The sequence below is a fragment of the Polyergus mexicanus genome, unplaced genomic scaffold, assembly GCF_030449975.1.
Source record: "Polyergus mexicanus isolate NDT 795.1 unplaced genomic scaffold, iyPolMexi1.0 SCAF_14, whole genome shotgun sequence".
Classification (NCBI taxonomy): domain Eukaryota; kingdom Metazoa; phylum Arthropoda; class Insecta; order Hymenoptera; family Formicidae; genus Polyergus; species Polyergus mexicanus.
Window position 1 is genome coordinate 3,043,674 of NW_027223334.1, and position 11,757 is coordinate 3,055,430.

The window sequence follows — 11,757 nt, forward strand, 5'->3', positions numbered from 1 at the left end:
CATCTTGAATTTAACAATTTTTTGCGTATCCTTTAAAAAAACTAAGGTCAAATCTGAACACTTTCACATCTCGAAGGTTTTTTTAGGATTTTGCAAATGGGAGTAACAATTTTTTGAAAATTGGCTTTTTCAAATTTTAACCCTAAATAACTCCCAAACGGATCAACGTATGCAATCATCAGTTTGCGCCAAAAATTTTCTTTTTGTGTCCTTTCAAACAATATACTACAATATAGGGGATTCCATCTGAGATTTTTTAGTTGGTATCTCCCTTGGGGAAACAACTACCCCAGCCCTCTTAAAATAGTAGCCCCTCAAAATGATCGAACACATATTTCGCGGTTTTTCATAATTTTGAGCCATTTCCGAAATATAAGAGATGGGACAAACTTTATAGATCCTGTACATATAAATTTTACTTTAATATATATATATATAATATTGTACATTTAATAACATTATTTTGATAAAAATGCTATAAACAATTTTAAATTTTAAATTTAGCTTCAATTTTAGACAACACTAACATGCGTACCTTTTATATACACACTGACCTACCGAAAACGAAACAGGCGTATTTTTTGGCAAAATTTTTAGAGTAAAATTAACCCCTCTTGGGTTAAAGTTAGATGAACGGAAATAGCCAATTACCCTCACAGCACCGAACATTGCAGTAAGATTATAGGGAGATTACAAACTTACACATTTGATTAATCATGTTACTGGTATATACCACTATTCTTACAATAAAACCTTACTTTATAATATTATCGGGAGATTAATGGAACCTTATTTCAATATCTCAGCAACCTTACGCGCTAAAATTTCACTTTTCGCGTATGCTGAAAATATTACAAAACTATGAAATATCGTGTAATATTAATAATTGAATTTGATATGCACATTTTCATATATCCAAACTTATTATTTATTTAATATTTCATGAGAAATATTACTGCACGCAATATTCCAAAAACTTTACAAAAAGATAGTATTCAGCCGCTAGTTCGTTTGTTCACCGCTGTGCGACGCGCGATGCGTTCATTTTCGTATTTGAATTTCAGTCATGAGAAGTATATAAAGCTTGCAAAGAGCAACTGGCAAAAGATTAAAAATATAATTATTTCTATCAGTTCAATATTATACTGATACAATCCCAACATAGGGAATTCAGATATTGGACTGATTGTTTCTTAGCTCGGACAGATAAATCCCATACAGCACAGAACATTACAATTACATTGCAGCAATGTTACAATCTTGCAATTTGCAATGAAATATTGTTGAGACATTATTGGAATATGGAATTGTAATATTTTATGAGAATGTTACAGCAACATTTCAAAAACATTACAAAAAACAGTTCTTGATAATCGCTACTTCGTTCGTTTACCACTATGCGGCGCGCGTTGCGTTATCTATCCCGTATTTAAGTTTTAATCACGATGGTTATTTAAAGCTTGCAAAAAGCGGTTATACTAATATTAAAGGTATAATAACTATTTTTATCAGATTAATTTGTCTGATACAATTCCAACACAAAAAAATTCAGATATTGAATTGAGTGTTCAGATGTTCAGAAATCGGAAAAATAATTATCCGAAAAAAGTTAGAATTATCCGTTTATTGTCTACTTAAGATATGGAGTTTAATATTTATATAAATAAAATTTTTATTTTTATGAATTAAATTATTTAATCATTATCAATTTCTTAAACTTGTAAATAATTTATAAAATAGCGATGTTAATTAGATAACAGAAAATTGTTTAATAGTTTCCATTTTTATATAAAAGCAAAAATTTGATAATAATTTTTTAATATGCAAAATGCTTCAAATTTAATAGATAAACTTGGAGAATATATAAAGACATCCAAAAGAGATGAGAAAAAACTCGTTGTAATTGCGTAAATTCACAATTTTTTTTCTTATCTTTCTTGGATGTTTTTATATGTTCTCAAAGTTTATGTATTAAATTTGAAGCAGTTTTTGCATATTTGTAGCAATGTATTTAAATATTACAAATACATTGCACCGTAACATTACTGTAGTCTTACATTGAAATATTTCTGAGGGCGGACATTTCAGTTGCCGCAGGCTTGCAGTAACATTGCAGAAACATTTCGCAACTTCTATGCAATAGTTTCAATGTAAGATCTATGTAACGCTTTTGCAATCTTTCGGTGCTGTATAGGATGTCTGAAAAAGTTTAAATCATCCATATCGAAAAAAAATGTATATATATATTTTTTTTTTCAATATTCCTAAAAATACACTAATAAATAACTGGTTTTATTTAATTTTATGAATTTTTCAAGATTCCATATTAAAGAAAAAAAAAGTTTGAACTATTAAATTATTATTGAAAAAACGATTGAAAGCTATTGAAAACCAATAGTATTTAATCGATTTTTGCTCATATAATATTTTTTACACACAAGGATTCCTTATTGAAAATAATATTAGAAAGTTTCTGACATGTATGAATATTAATGCAACGTTACGCGCAAGGTCTTTGAAATGTTCATGGGATGAATTTGGACGAACATTTTCATGTTGCTGGGAGATTAATGGCAGGTTTATTAATCTCCGTGGAATGTTACTACCTTACAATTTAAGATGATTGGAACGTTATTGGGATGTGGATGTGCTGTGAAGGTAACATGTCCCCTTTATAAATCAAATTGACTTATCCGACCATTTTTCGAACAATTGAGGTTAAATGCTAAAAGCATGCCTGTTTCGTTTTCGGTGGACCACTCTGTATACGATTTTTATATTTATTTTATATTAATATTTGTTCTATATTTCTCTTAAATATTTAATGTTATTAATTCTCTCTCAATTAAAAAATACCGAACATATATAATAAATGTATAATATTAATATATATTTTTAAATATACAGGATGTCCCAAGGCACTCTAAACAACGCCCGTAATCGGGTGAAGTATAGTAAACTGAACGGAAAAGTCTTTTACCATTTTGTAATTTTTGCAATAATTATTAAAATAATTAAAAAGATGGAACGTTCCAAGCGTGCCAGCGGCGAGCTTCTCAATGTCGCACAGCAACGAAAAATTTGGCCTGGCAACGAAAGTCGGGGTTCGCGGTACGCGCGAGGCCAAACTTTTCGTTGCCGTGCGACACTGCGAAGCTCGCCGCTGGCACATCTAGTAATAGGCTGCAAATGGGAACCCCCACCACTTATCATGGGACTTACTAACACAGACGTAGCCGCTACGTCATAGCGTGTATGTGTAGCTTCGTGCGTGGGGGTAAACTACGAAATTCGTAACCTGGTCCCACATACGAAGCTACACATACACACTATGACGTAGCGGCTACGCATGCGTTAGTGTCAGTAAATCCCGTGGTAAGTGGTGGGGGCTCTCATTTCTCACGAATTGGCAGCTCTGCCTAGGCTGCGTTCGGAAACATCACACGTGTACACATGCGTGTCGTGTTATCTATCTTTGTTCAACTTTTAGTAAATAACGAAGATAGAACGCCGCTCGTGTGGACACGAGTGATGTTTCCAAACGCAGCCCTAGAGCGTACATTCCACGGTCTAACTGCGCAAAACTCGCGCTCATTTGCTAATCCTTTTTAACTAATATTTCAATAATTATTGCGAAAATTGCAAAATAGTAAAAGATTTTTTGTTCAGTTTACTGTTCTCTACCCGCTTACGAGCGTTGTCTAGGGTGCTTTGGGACACCCTGTATATATTTATATAGATAAAATAATTTCTATATCTTTTTTCGTTACAAAAATAGTTATTATTAAATATGCAATATAAATATCAATCTATATATTAAATAAAACGTACCTCATATCTTGAAAATCTTTGCGCTGAACTTTATTGAGCACATTTACATTTAACTAAAATTTTATTTATGCATATATTAAAATAAGTAAAACAAAATTAATTTATCTATATAAAATTGTACATAAAATTTTCCAAAATTTTACTGATCTACTATAACAAAAATATATAATGTACTTTATTATAAAAATATAAAACGTATATGTGTTTTTACTTCTATACGTTTCATAAACATTTTTACGACTATCATTATAAACAATTATTTAATATATAATAATGTTATCTGTATATTAATATCTACGTAAATATACATAATATGTCACATCTCACTGATTTTATTGCCACTTATTGTTAAATATTTTGTAGGGAACCATAGTCGTCGCGAGGGTGGGGCAAGCGGGGCGGTTGCCCCTGGCGCCACAAGCTAGGGGGGCTGCGAGGCGTCCCTCTTATGCGAGGGGCGGCATGAGAGCTGTATATCATGTTCGCGATAAAATATTGTTCTCTATCTGTTTAATATTGCATAATAACTTTAAATATTTGTTATTTTATATTCTTTTGTTACATTCTATCATGAACTTAAAACTTAGAATTGTCTTTTTTTAAAGAGCGAGAGGGACGCCTCTGTTGAATCTCTTTTAGAGCGCTTACCAACGCGACGGCTCTGTAAGGGACGATGTGTATGTGTGTTCTGAGTAATTCTCCATAAAAATTAAGTGAGGATCTCCATTTTGGTGTTACCAAAGTGAAGACGTGTCTTTCTGCCCATCAGCCCATTTCTGGGCTATCCTAAGTGCTTAGTATTAACCTACATTTAACCCTCAACAAGTGCAAGCTCCGAACTATATAAACTCCGGCGTCCCTTAACCTGTTGAATAATACAAATTTACAAAAACCGAAGGTAGCCGTTACTACGCATTACCTCGCGGCTTCGGTCATTGTGCCTTTTTTTTCTCTCAGGAGAACAGTTCCTGCTTTTACTTTTCCATCCGTTTTCTGACTCCTCCCGATCTCCGTTTAATCCTCGGAGAAAAAGCTCATCATCAATCTACGCGGGACTCGATCTCACTATCAACAGTAAGTACTCTCCTTTCTTTCATAAAAATGGATGTGAACATGGAAGATCCCCACGTAGCCGCCGCGCTCGAATCGCTGATTTCCAAAGCCGGCTCCACGTCTGTTCTACATACGAAAGATTGGCATAAACGGCCTGGCGACCAGGAAACTCATTCCTCGTCAATTAAAAGTTCACGCTTAGGCTCTAAATCTTGCGCAAATCCATACCTGGACCCAGTCTGGATCAACTATCTCGCTCACCGATAATATCCGCAACAATCGTTATTCTACTAATATCTTTCAATCTCTTAGAAATCATATCATCTGCTATCATTCAAGTTTTTGATGACGTTTCTCCTAATTTTGCTAACTCTATTCGCAGGCCTGTCAATTAATTATGAATAAAAACTTCATCTATGACAAGCTTTCTTTACTACAATCGAATTGCTACGGTATTCTGAATAAGATGGAGGACTTCGCTTACATCGGTAATCAATACGTCATCCTTTCAGGAAATTGGCTTACATCAGATAAAGACCTCTCTCTCAAGGGCTATCACATCATTCGGCAGGACGGACCCTCTAATAAATCGGGTGATGTACTGTTACCTATAAAGAATACAATATTTTACGCCAAAATTGATCACATCTTTGCCTTACATAGTGTACTCGAAGTGGTTGGGATAAAAATTATATTCTCAAATAATTATATCTATATTCTCTCTATTTATAAACACCCCGTACGGTCAGAAGATATCATATGGGACGAGCTTCTTTATTCTATTCCTGTTACATCTTCAATCGTCACAGGTGGCTTTGATGCTCACCACGTTTCCTGGGGATGCGATCGCTCTGACTCTACAGGTAACTCTCTCCTCGAATCTTTTCAAGAATCCACTCTTTTTCCTATCAATGATCCCCGACTTTCATCTTATTCTTCTCGCGTTCTTCCTCTGTCATCGACTTAACTTTTGTCTTTTGTGACTTCATCCCATACTGTTCTTGGAAGCCTTGCGATGATACGTTTGACAGCGATCACATTCCTTCGATAATCACCATTAGTTATCCAATTAAATTTCGATCTTTCTTTTCGCCCAAGCTTCAAATATCTAGAATTAATCGCAAACAGCTCTTTACTTCTTTCTTGAACTTTCTTCCTTCACTCTCACATCAGTTAGAATCTGATAGCTCTTTCTTTTTAGAAAAATACAACATTTTTTGCACTTTTCTAAAGGTTGTAGTAACCTTTCTACTCCCAGTGCATAAAATAGACAATAACCTTCCCCAAAACAAAAAAAGAACAAACAAAAGACACCAATCCCTTCCACCAGCCTCCTGGTGGAATGAGGAATGCACCACAGCAATAGAGCTCAGAAAACAAGTACTCCGCACATTTTGTAAAAACCCCTCACGAGCTAGTTATCTTCTCTTAAAAAAACAAGAAGCTTCCACAAAGAAAATTCTTCGTCAGTAAAAACGCAGAGGATGGAAGCCTATTGCGAGTCTCTTACCTCCTTCACAAATATCTCAATCTTATGGAGAATCGTGAAAAGATGTAAAAACAGGTTCCTCAACACCACTCATCTTTCTTGCTCTTCCAATTTTGGCATCTCTAAGGAAATTCAGATCCTAATCAACACAATTTCTCTTCCTTCTTATCTCAACAAACTATCTATTTCTCATTTTAACCCGAACCGCAAATACTCATCTCACATATTTGATAACCCCTTCTGTTTAGATGAAATTCGTCATGTCTTTTCTTCTCTCAAAAGCAAAAAATCCTCTTCCGGTATGGATCAAATAGATTACACTTTGTTTTCCAATCTTCCGGAGGAATACTTCTCGCTTTTCTTCTCCATCCTTAACGGAGTCTTTTCTTCAGGGGACTTTTCTGAAACCTGACAACACTCTCTGGTATTTCTCAATCCTAAGTCCACCCCAGGAAAATTTCGCTCCATCTCTCTTACATCATGCTGTCTTAAAGTGCTTGAGAAACTCATTCTTGTCAGATTCGACTGGTGGCTAGAACGTTTGCAAAAGCTTCCATCTTCACAATTTGGCTTCCATAAATACCGATCTTGTCTTGACAATCTTTCCATCCTTACATCAGAGATTCACTCAAGCTTCACTCGTGGCACGGCTACAGCTCAGTGATGAAAGCTCGTGGGAAAAATCTCGCACATGTGCAATAGCGCAAATGTTAGTAGGCCTCAATAGCATATAGTGTAAAAAAGGTATTATTATGCCCTATTACGGGAAAGGTATAGGAAATGTTGCAAGAAGTAATATATACCATAATTTAATTTTTAAAATTTATTTTGTTGATCCTTAAAGAGATAATAGGTATTTAATATATCATTAGCATAAATATTAATGAAAACAATAGAAAATTTATATAGACTTTAAAAAGTGTCTTATATTACACCTAAGTACGAGTCTGTCGATATCGGATACGTAAGGCAGTGACGTCATTCACGCATGCGCAGAAAGTTCTGCCTGTGGCATATTTCCCATGAGCTTTCATCACTGTTACAGCTTGCTTCTTCTTAAACTTATCAAATGCCTTTGACGATATTATTTCTGCCGTTCTCATTTCTGACTTGGAAGAACTAGGCTTACCTCCACACCTATGCCGCTTCGTCTACAATCTTATACACTTTCGCAGACTTCAATTTGTGGTCAATGGTAAGTTTACGGACGAGTATCTCTCCTACAAAGGAGTACCTCAGGGCTCCATACTCAGTCCTGTCCTTATTCATATTTAGGTTTCGAAACTTAACAGACACATTAGAGAAGAATGTGAACTTGTCCAGTTCGCTGATGACATCGCCATCTTTGTTAGTTCCAATAAAATCAAGAAGGCTCTCCTCGAATTAGAAAAATTGGCCAATAAAGCCTCCAAATTTCTGTCCTCTAAAGATCTTACTGTTTCACCCTTTAAATTCCCAGATAGCACAAGGATGTCCTTAGGACGTCCAAAGGGCATCCAGGACATACATGTAGGATATCCTCAGGATATCCCATTGTAATCCTCAGATCTCCTCTGGATGTCCTGAGGAAGAGTAAATGATAGCCGTATATTAACCTCTGGAGAATCCAGGGAGATCCTGTGGAACATCCTAAGGAATTTTATAGGATATGTTAGGGATATTTTTCGTATGTTTCAAGGAGCAAATTTTAAAATTTCAATATAAATTAAAATTATGTTTTGTTATTTACTGCCAATATTAAAAATCTAATATTAAAAATAGTTCACCGTTCTTTAATATTTGAGGCTTTCGTGCTGTACATGAATAATATTTTAGGTTTGGCTCCCGGGTTTGAGTTGTGTAATATTTTCTAAACAATTCAATATCTGAATTCCCTATGTTGGGATTGCATCAGAAATTGAACTGATAGAAAATAATTACATTTGTAATTTCCTGTCAGTTGCTCTTTGCAAGCTTTATATAATTCTCATGACCAAATCTCAAATACGAGTTCGCGTGTCGCATAGCGGTAAACAAACGAACTAGCGGTTGAATACTATTGTTTGTAAAGTTTTTGGAATGTTGCGAACAGTAACATTTCTCATGAAATATTAAATAAATAATAATTTTGGATATATGAAAATGTGCGCATCAAATTCAATTATTAATATTAAATGAAATTAATGTTAACAATTAATTGCACATGTATATGTCCTCTGAAAATCCAAAAGACATCCAATATAATAGACAGGGCAGATATATCCTACAGACATCCAGGGGTTATCCAATGGACATTTATAGGACATTAATACTTATTATAATACTTAAGATTTCTAAATTATATTAAATAGCCGACACAACTAAAAATAATTATGTATGCATATTAAATTTTTATAAATATATTTATAATAATATCTTAAAACATCCTACAAATGTCCTAAACCGTCCTGAACATATTCAGGATGATCCTGAGGATGTTTTGTACTGTCTGGGTTTGCTCTGATCTTTACCAAAAAACACATCAACTCTTTTGCCTACTTCATCAAAATGAGAAATTCGGTTATCGAGTCCTCTGCTTCATATAAATTCCTAGAAATCCACCTTGATTATCGTCTTTCTGGAAAGGATCACATCCGTGCTCTTTCTTCACGGTGCTCTAAGCTCTTTAATGTATTTTTTTTGCTAAGAGGAACATGGCAGCATCCCACTCTCTTCTGAATATCTATAAAGCTTTGGTCAAGGGCTCCTTGAAGTTGTTGACGGTTGTCTCACCTTTCCATTTAATAATCATACTCTAATGCACAAACTCAAAAAGATTCAATTTCAGTCTATACGCCTGTGTTCAGGCCTCAGAAGGACAACTCCTACGAACATTCGCCTTGCGGAAGTCTCAGAAGACCCCCTGAAATCTAGATTCAGCCTCCTCTCCTCCAAATACATTCTAAAAATTTTCTCTTTAGACTCTCATCCTCTCATAGATAAACTCTACGCTTTATTTTGGTACTCACGTCGATCGCCTAGGATCAACTCGACAGAAAAGTTTCTTCTTTTCAGATCCTTTTGTGATCTCTTACGCAAAAAACCCTACATTGCAAAGTCCGATCATCCAGCTGTATACTCCATAGACTATGATGCTCTTATCTCTTTTCCTGCAATTATTATTACCTCCTCACTGGAAGCGGAAAAAATAAAAAATGTTCCTATACTTCAATTTGTTTTCTTTGACATCTCTATAATCAACTAATTTCAACCTGCACGTCCTTTTTCACTGATGGATCGAAGAATGACTCGGACGATTACGTAGGATTTTCTATATACTCTCTCTCTCCTCATCTTCAACTTTTATCCATATTGCATTCTTTTGCCTCTATTTTTATAACAGAAGCGCTTCCCATTCTACACGCACCGGAATATATCCAATCCAACTCTGTTACTGTCTTAAAGTATTGTCTTATTATTATATTTGGGCATTCTTATATACGGACGCTCCTGAGACAAAGCGTCGCGTTCCTTAGTTACGCGTATCTGGAGACTCGTTGTTAACGCACGAGCGGTGAGTGGGGGACAATAGGCGTGAGTCACGAAATCGGGCCAAAATGTGCAAGTAAATCCCAGCACTGACTTATATGATAAGTCGTTGACAGGGTTCTTATTCCTACCGCAGCATCTTTATTCCTATGTCGCCACCGTCAACTCGGAGTTTCAGATGTTGTTCTCGGGGACGCTTTTTCGCGCATGCGCATTAAATGTGGCCTTTAGATATGTGTTACGTTTATGGTATAAGAAAAAGGGTGCTATGGAACCTCTACTGAGATAATGTTAAAAATAAAGGAATTAAATGATCTGCAATATAAAAAGCAATATTATGTTCCGAAAAAAATGCTGCTAATTTTATTTCCGCGCGTTTAACTTTATCACTATGCAGACCATTGTTATTATTATGATCGGGGCTTTGAAGATAGCCACGCAAAACGTCTTTCTTTCTTAATAGCTCCTTTTTTGTTTTTATCCTCCATACTAATCAAAAAATAATATCTATTTTTTATTACTTACGTAGCCTATGCTTAGCCTCCTCTGGAACCCGCCAAAACTTTCGCGCCTAATTGCCCTTGTGTGCACACTACATACTAACTATATACGCCGTCGCTGAAAAAAGCGTCCCCGAGAACAACACTAAGTTTCACGTTGACTACTCAGGAGCTTAACCAGTTGTTGACCGAAATGTCCTGATCGGTACTTCAGATTAGAAGTGGCCATAAAAAAAGGAAGAAAAAGAAGAAGGAAATTAAGTGGAGGACGGTATTGGTTTAGTTTAGAAGTAACAACCCATACAGCACCGCAAGATTGCAATAACATTGCAGAAACATTACGAAATGTTGCTGCAACGTTGTTATAATATTGCAGCAACAGTAAAATGTCCACCTACAGAAATATTGCAATATAATATTGCAGCAACATATATAGCAATATAATATATATGCAATAATGCTTTATGTATATTTATCGATATAATATTCTTAACATATAAAAAAATAATAAGAAATTAGGCCTATAAGAGTCAGGATCTAGCGTGTATATAGATTTTCCGTATTATAATAATAACGAAATTATAAAATGTAAATTTTTCAGTACACATTCGATTTCCTTCAGTGACAGAGAATATCTAAGAGAAATAAGAAAAAACTCAATTTGCAATTGTGTAAATTCACAATTTCTTTGTATCCGAAATATTCAGATATCCGGATGCAAAAAGATTGTGGTAAATTTACGTATACGAATTTTTTCACATCTCTCTTGTCTTTATATAATCTCAAAATTTATTTATTAAAATCTGTAGTATCTTGCATATTAGAAAATTATTATCAAATTTTGGATTTTATATAAGAATGGAAATTATTAAAAGAATTCTTAGTCCAATGTCTGAGCCCCTGTATTGGGGTCATATCATACGACTTAAATTAACAAAAATAGTTATTATATCTTACTAGCCACTCTTTTTAATCTTACTAGCCACTCTTTGTAAATTTTATATAATCATCATGACTAAAAATTAAATGCGGAATAGATAGCGCAACATGCGCCGCATAGTGGTAAACAAATGAACTAGCGATTATTGAATACTTTTTTGTAATATTTTCGGAATGTCGTTGTAACATTGCTAAAGTTATATTGTAAAATAATGTCTGCAATATTTCTGCAACAGTAAACTGCAATATGCAATATTACAATGTTGCAGCAATGTCATTGCAAGCTTCAGTGCTGTATGGGAATAAATTAAAGTTTGATCATTTTAGTGCTTCTTTTTAAATATTATAAATTGATATTAGGAGTAACAGTAAAGTTTGTGTATGTATGCTGTATTAATCTATTTGTCATTTTCAAGTAGAAAATATTTTTATTATACA

General features: G+C 34.5%; 2 long non-coding RNA genes across 2 annotated transcripts in view; both read right to left on the minus strand.

Moving 5' to 3' along the window:
- The window catches only part of LOC138939185 (uncharacterized), a 24,017-nt gene extending 13,344 nt beyond the window's left edge, over positions 1-10,673 (minus strand). The window contains exon 1 of the long non-coding RNA XR_011447814.1: positions 10,406-10,673. This is a non-coding gene — a long non-coding RNA (uncharacterized lncRNA). The remainder of the gene's footprint in view (positions 1-10,405) is intronic.
- LOC138939186 (uncharacterized) lies at positions 5,136-5,913 on the minus strand. The gene is made up of 3 exons (XR_011447816.1): positions 5,628-5,913; positions 5,369-5,492; positions 5,136-5,268 (listed from the first exon to the last, which is right to left on the minus strand). It is a non-coding gene; the product is annotated as an uncharacterized lncRNA (long non-coding RNA).
- Positions 10,674-11,757: the final 1,084 nt, after the last annotated feature.